Source organism: Pseudophryne corroboree (genome assembly GCF_028390025.1).
Source record: "Pseudophryne corroboree isolate aPseCor3 chromosome 7 unlocalized genomic scaffold, aPseCor3.hap2 SUPER_7_unloc_8, whole genome shotgun sequence".
Lineage (NCBI taxonomy): Eukaryota > Metazoa > Chordata > Amphibia > Anura > Myobatrachidae > Pseudophryne > Pseudophryne corroboree.
Genome location: NW_026967617.1, coordinates 277,140 through 291,356, shown reverse-complemented (window position 1 = coordinate 291,356; position 14,217 = coordinate 277,140). Strand labels below are relative to the sequence as shown.

The 14,217-nt window shown below is 34.5% G+C and overlaps 3 non-coding genes across 3 annotated transcripts; all 3 read right to left on the bottom strand.

Moving 5' to 3' along the window:
* Positions 1-848: 848 nt before the first annotated feature.
* Positions 849-922, bottom strand: TRNAS-ACU (transfer RNA serine (anticodon ACU)). The gene has a single exon. It is a non-coding gene; the product is annotated as a tRNA-Ser (tRNA).
* A 3,432-nt stretch (positions 923-4,354) lies between these two features.
* TRNAS-ACU (transfer RNA serine (anticodon ACU)) lies at positions 4,355-4,428 on the bottom strand. The gene has a single exon. It is a non-coding gene; the product is annotated as a tRNA-Ser (tRNA).
* Positions 4,429-5,523: 1,095 nt separating this feature from the next.
* On the bottom strand, positions 5,524-5,597 carry TRNAS-ACU (transfer RNA serine (anticodon ACU)). Its single transcript has one exon. It is a non-coding gene; the product is annotated as a tRNA-Ser (tRNA).
* Positions 5,598-14,217: the final 8,620 nt, after the last annotated feature.

Genomic DNA, 14,217 nt, shown 5'->3' with positions numbered 1-14,217 from the left:
GGCAGATTGAAACTATCCTTTGCTATATGCATTTTTTTTTTGTTAATTTAAGTAATCAAAACTGGGATTGATATTTTTGCTCTTTTATTTTTACTTAAAGTACAATAACTTTTACCATTTTAATTTGTTTTAATAGTATATTGACAATATAGTTTTCTTTAAAAAATCCACTTAATTTTCTTTACCCTATTATTAAAAGGGTAATTGACAAAAACAAACTACATTGTCACCAGAAGAGCAATACAAAATGTACAAGTGATCTTTCCAGCTTGAATTTCAATGATGCATTGGGGCAACGATTTTGTGAGAAACATCTTCACCCTTAAATAAAGATTTTCTTAATTCCTTACCTGTGTGCTAATTAGATATCACCTTGTTTTCACATTAAACAGACTTCTACATGAGAAAGCAGCAAGGATGCAGTGGCGTTAATGTTTCCTGGTGTCAACCTGTATTATTTCAGTAGACATTGAAATGAGGATGCATCTTGCTGCCTTTCCAATGAAGCAAGTTTAATTTAGTTATAGGTGAAAAACCATCCCTACAAAGGTGTTAATCAGAGACTTGGCTTTGTGGACACTTTTTAGAGAACAAATTTGTTAGCATAAAAATAAAGGCAGAAAATGAAGAGCTGTTTAATCACTCAATTGGATTTTTCTGCCAGCATATTTTTTTTCTCTGCAACCCATTGCTAAATTGTGCTTCCTAGCTGTTTTTTATAAAATCACTGAATCAAATCTAACTCTGATTACATCAGAGAAGGCCAGGTACCCTACACCATAAGAGGGGGTTTGAAATTTTGACTTGTCTACTTAAATATCACCAAAACCTGATCACAAGGTCAATTATGTCCCTGGGTGGGATTGAACCACCAACATTTTGGTTAGTAGCCAGACACACTAACCGATTGCGCCACAGAGACAATTTGCAAAAAGTACATACTGACAAAGGCTAATAAGCATTCATCTAGAACGTTTCCTAGAAAAACTTTAAAAAGTCAATAATCTGGAGAGTTTTTGTAAGAATTTTCTGAAATCAACCAACGAAGAAACACATTGGTACTTTCCCATGATGAGTGAGTGCTTCAGGATCTCTTGCACTTACATGTGCAGCAGAGTACTGCAATGGAAGCATGCTGGGCCCATTAACCAGAGGTAGGCAGATTGAAACTATCCTCTGCTATTCGCATTTTTTTTGTTAATTAAAGTAATCCAAAACTGGGATTGATATGTTAGCTATTTTATGTTTACTTAAAGTACAATAACTTTTACCATTTTAATTTGTTTTAATAGTATATTGACAGTATTGTTTTCTTTCAAAAATCCACTTAATTTTCTTTACCCTATTATTAAAATGGTAATTGACAAAAACAAACTACATTGTCACCAGAAGAACAATACAAATGTACAAGTGATATATTAAAATCATCTTTCCAGCTTGAATTTCAATGATGCATTGGGGCAACGATTTTGTGAGAAACATCTTCACCCTTAAATAAAGATTTTCTTAATTCCTTACCTGTGTGCTAATTAGATATCACCTTGTTTTCACATTAAACAGACTTCCACATGAGAAAGCAGCAAGGATGCATTGGCGTTAATGTTTCCTGGTGTCAACCTGTATTATTTCAGTAGACATTGAAATGAGGATGCATCTTGCTGCCTTTCCAATGAAGCAAGTTTAATTTAGTAATAGGTGAAAAACCATCCTTACAAAGGTGTTCATCAGAGACTTGGCTTTGTGGACACTTTTCAGAGAACACATTTGTTAGCATAAAAATAAAGCCAGAAAATGAAGAGCTGTTTAATCACTCAATTGGATTTTTTTGCCAGCATATTTCTTTTTCTCTGCAACCCACTGCTAAATTGTGCTTCCTAGCTGTTTTTATAAAATCACTGAATCAAATCTAACTCTGATTACATCAGAGAAGGCCAGGTACCCTACACCATAAGAGGGGATTTGAAATTTTGACTTGTCTACTTAAAGATCACCAAAATCTCATAACAAGGTCAATTACGTCAATGGGTGGGATTGAACCACCAACCTTTTGGTTAATAGCCGTACACACTAACTGATTGCGCCACAGAGACACTTTGCGAAAGTCCATACTGACAAAGGCTAATAAGCATTCATCTAAAACGTTTCCTAGAAAAACTTTAAAAAGTCAATAATCTGGAGAGTTTTTGTAAGATGTTTCTTCCATCCACCAACGAAGAAACACATTGGTACTTTCCCATGATGAGTGAGTGCTTCAGGATCTCTTGCACTTACATGTGCAGCAGAGTACTGCAATGGAAGCATGCTGGGCCCATAACCCAGAGGTAGGCAGATTAAAACTATCCTCTGCTATATGCATTTTTTTTGTTAATTAAAGTAATCCAAAACTGGGATTGATATTTTTGCTCTTTATTTTTCATTAAAGTACAATAACTTTTACCATTTTAATTTGTTTTAATAGTATATTGAAAGTATTGTTTTCTTTTAAAAATCCACTTAATTTTCTTTACCCTATCATTAAAATGGTAATTGACAAAAACAAACTACATTGTCACCAGAAGAGCAATACAAAATGTACAAGTGATATATTAAAATCATCTTTCCAGCTTGAATTTCAATGATGCATTGGGGGCAACGATTTTGTGAGAAACATTTTCACCCTTAAATAAAGATTTTCTTAATTCCTTACCTGTGTGCTAATTAGATATCACCTTGTTTTCACATTAAACAGACTTCTACATGAGAAAGCAGCAAGGATGCAGTGGCGTTAATATTTCCTGGTGTCAACCTGTATTATTTCAGTAGACATTGAAATGAGGATGCATCTTGCTGCCTTTCCAATGAAGCAAGTTTAATTTAGTAATAGGTGAAAAACCATCCCTACAAAGGTGTTAATCAGAGACTTGGCTTTGTGGACACTTTTCAGAGAACAAATTTGTTAGCATAAAAATAAAGCCAGAAAATGAAGAGCTGTTTAATCACTCAATTGGATTTTTTTTGCCAGCATATTTCTTTTTCTCTGCAACCCACTGCTAAATTGTGCTTCCTAGCTGTTTTTATAAAATCAATGAATCAAATCTAACTCTGATTACATCAGAGAAGGCCAGGTACCCTACACCATAACAGGGGGTTTGAAATTTTGACTTGTCTACTTAAAGATCACCAAAATCTGATAACAAGGTCAATTACGTCCCTGGGTGGGATTGAACCACCAACCTTTTGGTTAGTAGCCGGACACACTAACCGTTTGCGCCACAGAGACACTCTGCAAAAAAGTACATACTGACAAAGGCTAATAAGCATACATCTAGAACGTTTCCTAGAAAAACTTTAAAAAGTCAATAATCTGGAGAGTTTTTGTAAGATGTTTCTTCCATCAACCAACGAAGAAACACATTGGTACTTTCCCATGATGAGTGAGTGCTTCAGGATCTCTTGCACTTACATGTGCAGCAGAGTACTGCAATTGAAGCATGCTGGGCTCATAACCCAGAGGTAGGCAGATTGAAACTATCCATTGCTATATGCATTTTTTTTGTTAATTTAAGTAATCAAAACTGGGATTGATATTTTTGCTCTTTTATTTTTACTTAAAGTACAATAACTTTTACCATTTTAATTTGTTTTAATAGTATATTGACAGTATAGTTTTCTTTAAAAAATCCACTTAATTTTCTTTACCCTATTATTAAAAGGGTAATTGACAAAAACAAACTACATTGTCACCAGAAGAGCAATACAAAATGTACAAGTGATATATTAAAATCATCTTTCCAGCTTGAATTTCAATGATGCATTGGGGCAACGATTTTGTGTGAAACATCTTCACCCTTAAATAAAGATTTTCTTAATTCCTTACCTGTGTGCTAATTAGATATCACCTTGTTTTCACATTAAACAGACTTCTACATGAGAAAGCAGCAAGGATGCAGTGGCGTTAATGTTTCCTGGTGTCAACCTGTATTATTTCAGTAGACATTGAAATGAGGATGCATCTTGCTGCCTTTCCAATGAAGCAAGTTTAATTTAGTAATAGGTGAAAAACCATCCCTACAAAGGTGTTAATCAGAGACTTGGCTTTGTGGACACTTTTTAGGGAACAAATTTGTTAGCATAAAAATAAAGGCAGAAAATGAAGAGCTGTTTAATCACTCAATTGGATTTTTCTGCCAGCATATTTTTTTTCTCTGCAACCCATTGCTAAATTGTGCTTCCTAGCTGTTTTTTATAAAATCACTGAATCAAATCTAACTCTGATTACATCAGAAAAGGCCAGGTACCCTACACCATAAGAGGGGGTTTGAAATTTTGACTTGTCTACTTAAATATCACCAAAACCTGATCACAAGGTCAATTATGTCCCTGGGTGGGATTAAACCACCAACCTTTTGGTTAGTAGCCAGACACACTAACCGATTGCGCCACAGAGACAATTTGCAAAAAGTACATACTGACAAAGGCTAATAAGCATTCATCTAGAACGTTTCATAGAAAAACTTTAAAAAGTCAATAATCTGGAGAGTTTTTGTAAGAATTTTCTTAAATCAACCAACGAAGAAACACATTGGTACTTTCCCATGATGAGTGAGTGCTTCAGGATCTCTTGCACTTACATGTGCAGCAGAGTACTGCAATAGAAGCATGCTGGGCCCATTACCCAGAGGTAGGCAGATTAAAACTATCCTCTGCTATATGCATTTTTTTTGTTAATTAAAGTAATCCAAAACTGGGATTGATATGTTAGCTATTTTATGTTTGCTTACAGTACAATAACTTTTACCATTTTAATTTGTTTTAATAGTATATTGACAGTATTGTTTTCTTTCAAAAATCCACTTAATTTTCTTTACCCTATTATTAAAATGGTACTTGACAAAAACAAACTACATTGTCACCAAAAGAGCAATACAAAATGTACAAGTGATATATTAAAATCATCTTTCCAGCTTGAATTTCAATGATGCATTGGGGCAACGATTTTGTGAGAAACATCTTCACCCTTAAATAAAGATTTTCTTAATTCCTTACCTGTGTGCTAATTAGATATCACCTTGTTTTCACATTAAACAGACTTCCACATGAGAAAGCAGCAAGGATGCATTGGCGTTAATGTTTCCTGGTGTCAACCTGTATTATTTCAGTAGACATTGAAATGAGGATGCATCTTGCTGCCTTTCCAATGAAGCAAGTTTAATTTAGTAATAGGTGAAAAACCATCCTTACAAATGTGTTCATCAGAGACTTGGCTTTGTGGATACTTTTCAGAGAACAAATTTGTTAGCATAAAAATAAAGCCAGAAAATGAAGAGCTGTTTAAGCACTCAATTGGATTTTTTTGCCAGCATATTTCTTTTTCTCTGCAACCCACTGCTAAATTGTGCTTCCTAGCTGTTTTTATAAAATCACTGAATCAAATCTAACTCTGATTACATCAGAGAAGGCCAGGTACCCTACACCATAAGAGGGGATTTGAAATTTTGACTTGTCTACTTAAAGATCACCAAAATCTGATAACAAGGTCAATTACGTCCCTGGGTGGGATTGAACCACCAACCTTTTGGTTAGTAGCCGGACACACTAACCGATTGCGCCACAGAGACACTTTGCAAAAAGTGCATACTGACAAAGGCTAATATGCATTCATCTAAAATGTTTCCTAGAAAAACTTTAAAAAGTCAATAATCTGGAGTTTTTGTAAGATGTTTCTTCCATCCACCAACGAAGAAACACATTGGTACTTTCCCATGATGAGTGAGTGCTTCAGGATCTCTTGCACTTACATGTGCAGCAGAGTACTGCAATGGAAGCATGCTGGGCCCATAACCCAGAGGTAGGCAGATTAAAACTATCCTCTGCTATATGCATTTTTTTTGTTAATTAAAGTAATCCAAAACTGGGATTGATATTTTTGCTCTTTTATTTTTCATTAAAGTACAATAACTTTTACCATTTTAATTTGTTTTAATAGTATATTGAAAGTATTGTTTTCTTTTAAAAATCCACTTAATTTTCTTTACCCTATTATTAAAATGGTAATTGACAAAAACAAACTACATTGTCACCAGAAGAGCAATACAAAATGTACAAGTGATATATTAAAATCATCTTTCCAGCTTGAATTTCAATGATGCATTGGGGCAACGATTTTGTGAGAAACATTTTCACCCTTAAATAAAGATTTTCTTAATTCCTTACCTGTGTGCTAATTTGATATCACCTTGTTTTCACATTAAACAGACTTCCACATGAGAAAGCAGCAAGGATGCAGTGGCGTTAATGTTTCCTGGTGTCAACCTGTATTATTTCAGTAGACATTGAAATGAGGATGCATCTTGCTGCCTTTCCAATGAAGCAAGTTTAATTTAGTAATAGGTGAAAAACCATCCTTACAAAGGTGTTAATCAGAGACTTGGCTTTGTGGACACTTTTCAGAGAACAAATTTGTTAGCATAAAAATAAAGCCAGAAAATGAAGAGCTGTTTAATCACTCAATTGGATTTTTTTGCCAGCATATTTCTTTTTCTCTGCAACCCACTGCTAAATTGTGCTTCCTAGCTGTTTTTATAAAATCACTGAATCAAATCTAACTCTGATTACATCAGAGAAGGCCAGGTACCCTACACCATAAGAGGGGGTTTGAAATTTTGACTTGTCTACTTAAAGATCACCAAAATCTGATAACAAGGTCAATTACGTCCCTGGGTGGGATTGAACCACCAACCTTTTGGTTAATAGCCATACACACTAACTGATTGCGCCACAGAGACACTTTGCAAAAGTACATACTGACAAAGGCTAATAAGCATTCATCTAAAACGTTTCCTAGAAAAACTTTAAAAAGTCAATAATCTGGAGAGTTTTTGTAAGATGTTTCTTCCATCAACCAACGAAGAAACACATTGGTACTTTCCCATGATGAGTGAGTGCTTCAGGATCTATTGCACTTACATGTGCAGCAGAGTACAGCAATGGAAGCATGCTGAGCACATAACCCAGAGGTAGACAGATTGAAACTATCCTCTGCTATATGCATTTGTTTTTGTTAATTAAAGTAATCCAAAACTGGGATTGATATGTTGGCTCTTTTATTTTTACTTACAGTACAATAACTTTTACCATTTTAATTTGTTTTAATAGTATATTGACAGTATTGTTTTCTTTCAAAAATCCACTTAATTTTCTTTACCCTATTATTAAAATGGTAATTGACAAAAACAAACTACATTGTCACCAGAAGAGCAGTACAAAATGTACAAGTGATATATTAAAATCATCTTTCCAGCTTGAATTTCAATGATGCATTGGGGCAACGATTTTGTGAGAAACATTTTCACCCTTAAATAAAGATTTTCTTAATTCCTTACCTGTGTGCTAATTAGATATCACCTTGTTTTCACATTAAACAGACTTCCACATGAGAAAGCAGCAAGGATGCAGTGGCGTTAATGTTTCCTGGTGTCAACCTGTATTATTTCAGTAGACATTGAAATGAGGATGCATCTTGCTGCCTTTCCAATGAAGCAAGTTTAATTTAGTAATAGGTTAAAAACCATCCTTACAAAGGTGTTAATCAGAGACTTGGCTTTGTGGACACTTTTCAGAGAACAAATTTGTTAGCATAAAAATAAAGCCAGAAAATTAAGAGCTGTTTAATCACTCAATTGGATTTTTTTTGCCAGCATATTTCTTTTTCTCTGCAACCCACTGCTAAATTGTGCTTCCTAGCTGTTTTTATAAAATCACTGAATCAAATCTAACTCTGATTACATCAGAGAAGGCCAGGTACCCTACACCAGAACAGGGGGATTTGAAATTTTGACTTGTCTACTTAAAGATCACCAAAATCTGATAACAAGGTCAATTACGTCCCTGGGTGGGATTGAACCACCAACCTTTTGGTTAATAGCCGTGCACACTAACTGATTGCGCCACAGAGACACTTTGCAAAAGTCCATACTGACAAAGGCTAATAAGCATTTATCTAAAACGTTTCCTAGAAAAACTTTAAAAAGTCAATAATCTGGAGAGTTTTTGTAAGATGTTTCTTCCATCAACCAACGAAGAAACACATTGGTACTTTCCCATGATGAGTGAGTGCTTCAGGATCTCTTGCACTTACATGTGCAGCAGAGTACAGCAATGGAAGCATGCTGGGCCCATAACCCAGCGGTAGGCAGATTGAAACTATCCTCTGCTATATGCATTTTTTTTTTTAATTAAAGTAATCCAAAACTGGGATTGATATTTTGGTTCTTTTATTTTTACTTAAAGTACAATAACTTTTACCATTTTAATTTGTTTTAATAGTATATTGACAGTATTGTTTTCTTCTAAAAATCCACTTAATTTTCTTTACCCTATTATTAAAATGGTAATTGACAAAAACAAACTACATTGTCACCAGAAGAGCAATACAAAATGTACAAGTGATATATTAAAATCATCTTTCCAGCTTGAATTTCAATGATGCATTGGGGCAACAATTTTGTGAGAAACATCTTCACCCTTAAATAAAGATTTTCTTAATTCCTTACCTGTGTGCTAATTAGATATCACCTTGTTTTCACATTAAACAGACTTCCACATGAGAAAGCAGCAAGGATACAGTGGCGTTAATGTTTCCTGGTGTCAACCTGTATTATTTCAGTAGACATTGTAATGAGGATGCATCTTGCTGCCTTTCCAATGAAGCAAGTTTAATTTAGTAATAGGTGAAAAACCATCCCTACAAAGGTGTTAATCAGAGACTTGGCTTTGTGGACACTTTTCAAAGAACAAATTTGTTAGCATAAAAATAAAGCCAGAAAATGAAGAGCTGTTTAATCACTCAATTGGATTTTTTTTGCCAGCATATTTCTTTTTCTCTGCAACCCACTGCTAAATTGTGCTTCCTAGCTGTTTTTATAAAATCACTGAATCAAATCTAACTTTGATTACATCAGAGAAGGCCAGGTACCCTACACCATAACAGGGGGTTTGAAATTTTGACTTGTCTACTTAAAGATCACCAAAATCTGATAACAAGGTCAATTACGTCCCTGGTTGGGATTGAACCACCAACCTTTTAGTTAGTAGCCGGACACACTAACCGATTGCGCCACAGAGACACTTTGCAAAAAAGTCCATTCTGACAAAGTCTAATAAGCATACATCTAGAACGTTTCCTAGAAAAACTTTAAAAAGTCAATAATCTGGAGAGTTTTTGTAAGATGTTTCTTCCATCAACCAATGAAGAAACACATTGGTACTTTCCCATGATGAGTGAGTGCTTCAGGATCTCTTGCATTTACATGTGCTGCAGAGTACTGCAATGGAAGCATGCTGGGCCCATAACCCAGAGGTAGGCAGATTGAAACTATCCTTTGCTATATGCATTTTTATTGTTCATTTAATTAATCAAAACTGGGATTGATATTTTTGCTCTTTAATTTTTACTTAAAGTACAATAACTTTTACCATTTTAATTTGTTTTAATAGTATATTGACAGTATAGTTTTCTTTAAAAAATCCACTTAATTTTCTTTACCCTATTATTAAAAGGGTAATTGACAAAAACAAACTACATTGTCACCAGAAGAGCAATACAAAATGTACAAGTGATATATTAAAATCATCTTTCCAGCTTGAATTTCAATGATGCATTGGGGCAACGATTTTGTGAGAAACATCTTCACCCTTAAATAAAGATTTTCTTAATTCCTTACCTGTGTGCTAATTAGATATCACCTTGTTTTCACATTAAACAGACTTCTACATGAGAAAGCAGCAAGGATGCAGTGGCGTTAATGTTTCCTGGTGTCAACCTGTATTATTTCAGTAGACATTGAAATGAGGATGCATCTTGCTGCCTTTCCAATGAAGCAAGTTTAATTTAGTAATAGGTGAAAAACCATCCCTACAAAGGTGTTAATCAGAGACTTGGCTTTGTGGACACTTTTCAGAGAACAAATTTGTTAGCATAAAAATAAAGCCAGAAAATGAAGAGCTGTTTAATCACTCAATTGGATTTTTTTTGCCAGCATATTTCTTTTTCTCTGCAACCCACTGCTAAATTGTGCTTCCTAGCTGTTTTTATTAAATCACTGAATCAAATCTAACTCTAATTACATCAGAAAAGGCCAGGTACCCTACACCATAACAAGGGGTTTGAAATTTTGACTTGTCTACTTAAAGATCACCAAAATCTGATAACAAGGTTAATTACGTCACTGGGTGGGATTGAACCACCAACCTTTTAGCTAGTAGCTGGACACACTAACCAATTGCACCACAGAGACACTTTGCAAAAGTACATACTGACAAAGGCTAATAAGCATTCATCTAAAACTTTTCCTAGAAAAACTTTAAAAAGTCAATAATCTGGAGAGTTTTTGTAAGATGTTTCTTCCATCAACCAACGAAGAAACACATTGGTACTTTCCCATGATGAGTGAGTGCTTCAGGATCTATTGCACTTACATGTGCAGCAGAGTACAGCAATGGAAGCATGCTGGGCACATGACCCAGAGGTAGGCAGATTGAAACTATCCTCTGCTATATGCATTTTTTTTTTGTTAATTTTAGTAATCAAAACTGGGATTGATATTTTTGCTTTTTTATTTTTACTTAAAGTACAATAACTTTTACCATTTTAATTTGTTTTAATAGTATATTGACAGTATAGTTTTCTTTAAAAAATCCACTTAATTTTCTTTACCCTATTATTAAAAGGGTAATTGACAAAAACAAACTACATTGTCACCAGAAGAGCAATACAAAATGTACAAGTGATATATTAAAATCATCTTTCCAGCTTGAATTTCAATGATGCATTGGGGCAACGATTTTGTGAGAAACATCTTCACCCTTAAATAAAGATTTTCTTAATTCCTTACCTGTGTGCTAATTAGATATCACCTTGTTTTCAAATTAAACAGACTTCTACATGAGAAAGCAGCAAGGATGCAGAGGCGTTAATGTTTCCTGGTGTCAACCTGTATTATTTCAGTAGACATTGAAATGAGGATGCATCTTGCTGCCTTTCCAATGAAGCAAGTTTAATTTAGTAATAGGTGAAAAACCATCCCTACAAAGGTGTTAATCAGAGACTTGGCTTTGTGGACACTTTTCAGAGAACAAATTTGTTAGCATAAAAATAAAGCCAGAAAATGAAGAGCTGTTTAATCACTCAATTGGATTTTTTTTGCCAGCATATTTCTTTATCTCTGCAACCCACTGCTAAATTGTGCTTCCTAGCTGTTTTTATAAAATCAATGAATCAAATCTAACTCTGATTACATCAGAGAAGGCCAGGTACCCTACACCATAACAGGGGGTTTGAAATTTTGACTTGTCTACTTAAAGATCACCAAAATCTAATAACAAGGTCAATTACGTCCCTGGGTGGGATTGAACCACCAACCTTTTGATTAGTAGCCGGACACAGTAACCGATTGCGCCACAGAGACACTTTGCAAAAAGTACATACTGACAAAGGCTAATAAGCATACATCTAGAACGTTTCCTAGAAAAACTTTAAAAAGTCAATAATCTGGAGAGTTTTTGTAAGATGTTTCTTCCATCAACCAACGAAGAAACACATTGGTACTTTCCCATGATGACTGAGTGCTTCAGGATCTCTTGCACTTACATGTGCAGCAAAGTACTGCAATGGAAGCATGCTGGGCCCATAACCCAGAGGTAGGCAGATTAAAACTATCCTCTGCTATATGCATTTTTTTTGTTAATTAAAGTAATCCAAAACTGGGATTGATATTTTTGCTCTTTTATTTTTCATTAAAGTACAATAACTTTTACCATTTTAATTTGTTTTAATAGTATATTGAAAGTATTGTTTTCTTTTAAAAATCCACTTAATTTTCTTTACCCTATTATTAAAATGGTAATTGACAAAAACAAACTACATTGTCACCAGAAGAGCAATACAAAATGTACAAGTGATATATTAAAATCATCTTTCCAGCTTGAATTTCAATGATGCATTGGGGCAACGATTTTGTGAGAAACATTTTCACCCTTAAATAAAGATTTTCTTAATTCCTTACCTGTGTGCTAATTTGATATCACCTTGTTTTCACATTAAACAGACTTCCACAAGAGAAAGCAGCAAGGATGCAGTGGCGTTAATGTTTCCTGGTGTCAACCTGTATTATTTCAGTAGACATTGAAATGAGGATGCATCTTGCTGCCTTTCCAATGAAGCAAGTTTAATTTAGTAATAGGTGAAAAACCATCCTTACAAAGGTGTTAATCAGAGACTTGGCTTTGTGGACACTTTTCAGAGAACAAATTTGTTAGCATAAAAATAAAGCCAGAAAATGAAGAGCTGTTTAATCACTCAATTGGATTTTTTTGCCAGCATATTTCTTTTTCTCTGCAACCCACTGCTAAATTGTGCTTCCTAGCTGTTTTTATAAAATCACTGAATCAAATCTAACTCTGATTACATCAGAGAAGGCCAGGTACCCTACACCATAAGAGGGGGTTTGAAATTTTGACTTGTCTACTTAAAGATCACCAAAATCTGATAACAAGGTCAATTACGTCCCTGGGTGGGATTGAACCACCAACTTTTTGGTTAATAGCCATACACACTAACTGATTGCGCCACAGAGACACTTTGCAAAAGCACATACTGACAAAGGCTAATAAGCATTCATCTAAAACGTTTCCTAGAAAAACTTTAAAAAGTCAATAATCTGGAGAGTTTTTGTAAGATGTTTCTTCCATCAACCAACGAAGAAACACATTGGTACTTTCCCATGATGAGTGAGTGCTTCAGGATCTCTTGCACTTACATGTGCAGCAGAGTACTGCAATGGAAGCATGCTGGGCCCATAACCCAGCGGTAGGCAGATTGAAACTATCCTCTGCTATATGCATTTTTTTTTTGTTAATTAAAGTAATCCAAAACTGGGATTGATATTTTGGCTCTTTTATTTTTACTTAAAGTACAATAACTTTTACCATTTTAATTTGTTTTAATAGTATATTGACAGTATTGTTTTCTTTCAAAAATCCACTTAATTTTCTTTACCCTATTATTAAAATGGTAATTGACAAAAACAAACTACATTGTCACCAGAAGAGCAGTACAAAATGTACAAGTGATATATTAAAATCATCTTTCCAGCTTGAATTTCAATGATGCATTGGGGCAACGATTTTGTGAGAAACATCTTCACCCTTAAATAAAGATTTTCTTAATTCCTTACCTGTGTGCTAATTAGATATCACCTTGTTTTCACATTAAACAGACTTCCACATGAGAAAGCAGCAAGGATACAGTGGCGTTAATGTTTCCTGGTGTCAACCTGTATTATTTCAGTAGACATTGAAATGAGGATGCATCTTGCTGCCTTTCCAATGAAGCAAGTTTAATTTAGTAATAGGTGAAAAACCATCCCTACAAAGGTGTTAATCAGAGACTTGGCTTTGTGGACACTTTTCAAAGAACAAATTTGTTAGCATAAAAATAAAGCCAGAAAATGAAGAGCTGTTTAATCACTCAATTGGATTTTTTTTGCCAGCATATTTCTTTTTCTCTGCAACCCACTGCTAAATTGTGCTTCCTAGCTGTTTTTATAAAATCACTGAATCAAATCTAACTCTGATTACATCAGAGAAGGCCAGGTACCCTACACCACCAAAAAGGGGGTTTGACATTTTGACTTGTCTACTTAAAGATCACCAAAATCTGATAACAAGGTCAGTTACGTCCGTTGTTGGGATTGAACCACCAACCTTTTGGTTAGTAGCCGGACACACTAACCGATTGCGCCACAGAGACACTTTGCAAAAAGTACATACTGACAAAGTCTAATAAGCATACATCTAGAACGTTTCCTAGAAAAACTTTAAAAAGTCAATAATCTGGAGAGTTTTTGTAAGATGTTTCTTCTATCAACCAATGAAGAAACACATTGGTACTTTCCCATGATGAGTGAGTGCTTCAGGATCTCTTGCACTTACATGTGCAGCAGAGTACAGCAATGGAAGCATGCTGGGCCCATAACCCAGCGGTAGGCAGATTGAAACTATCCTCTACTATATGCATTTTTTTTTGTTAATTAAAGTAATCCAAAACTGGGATTGATATTTTGGCTCTTTTATTTTTACTTAAAGTACAATAACTTTTACCATTTTAATTTGTTTTAATAGTATATTGACAGTATTGTTTTCTTTCAAAAATCCACTCAATTTTCTTTACCCTATTATTAA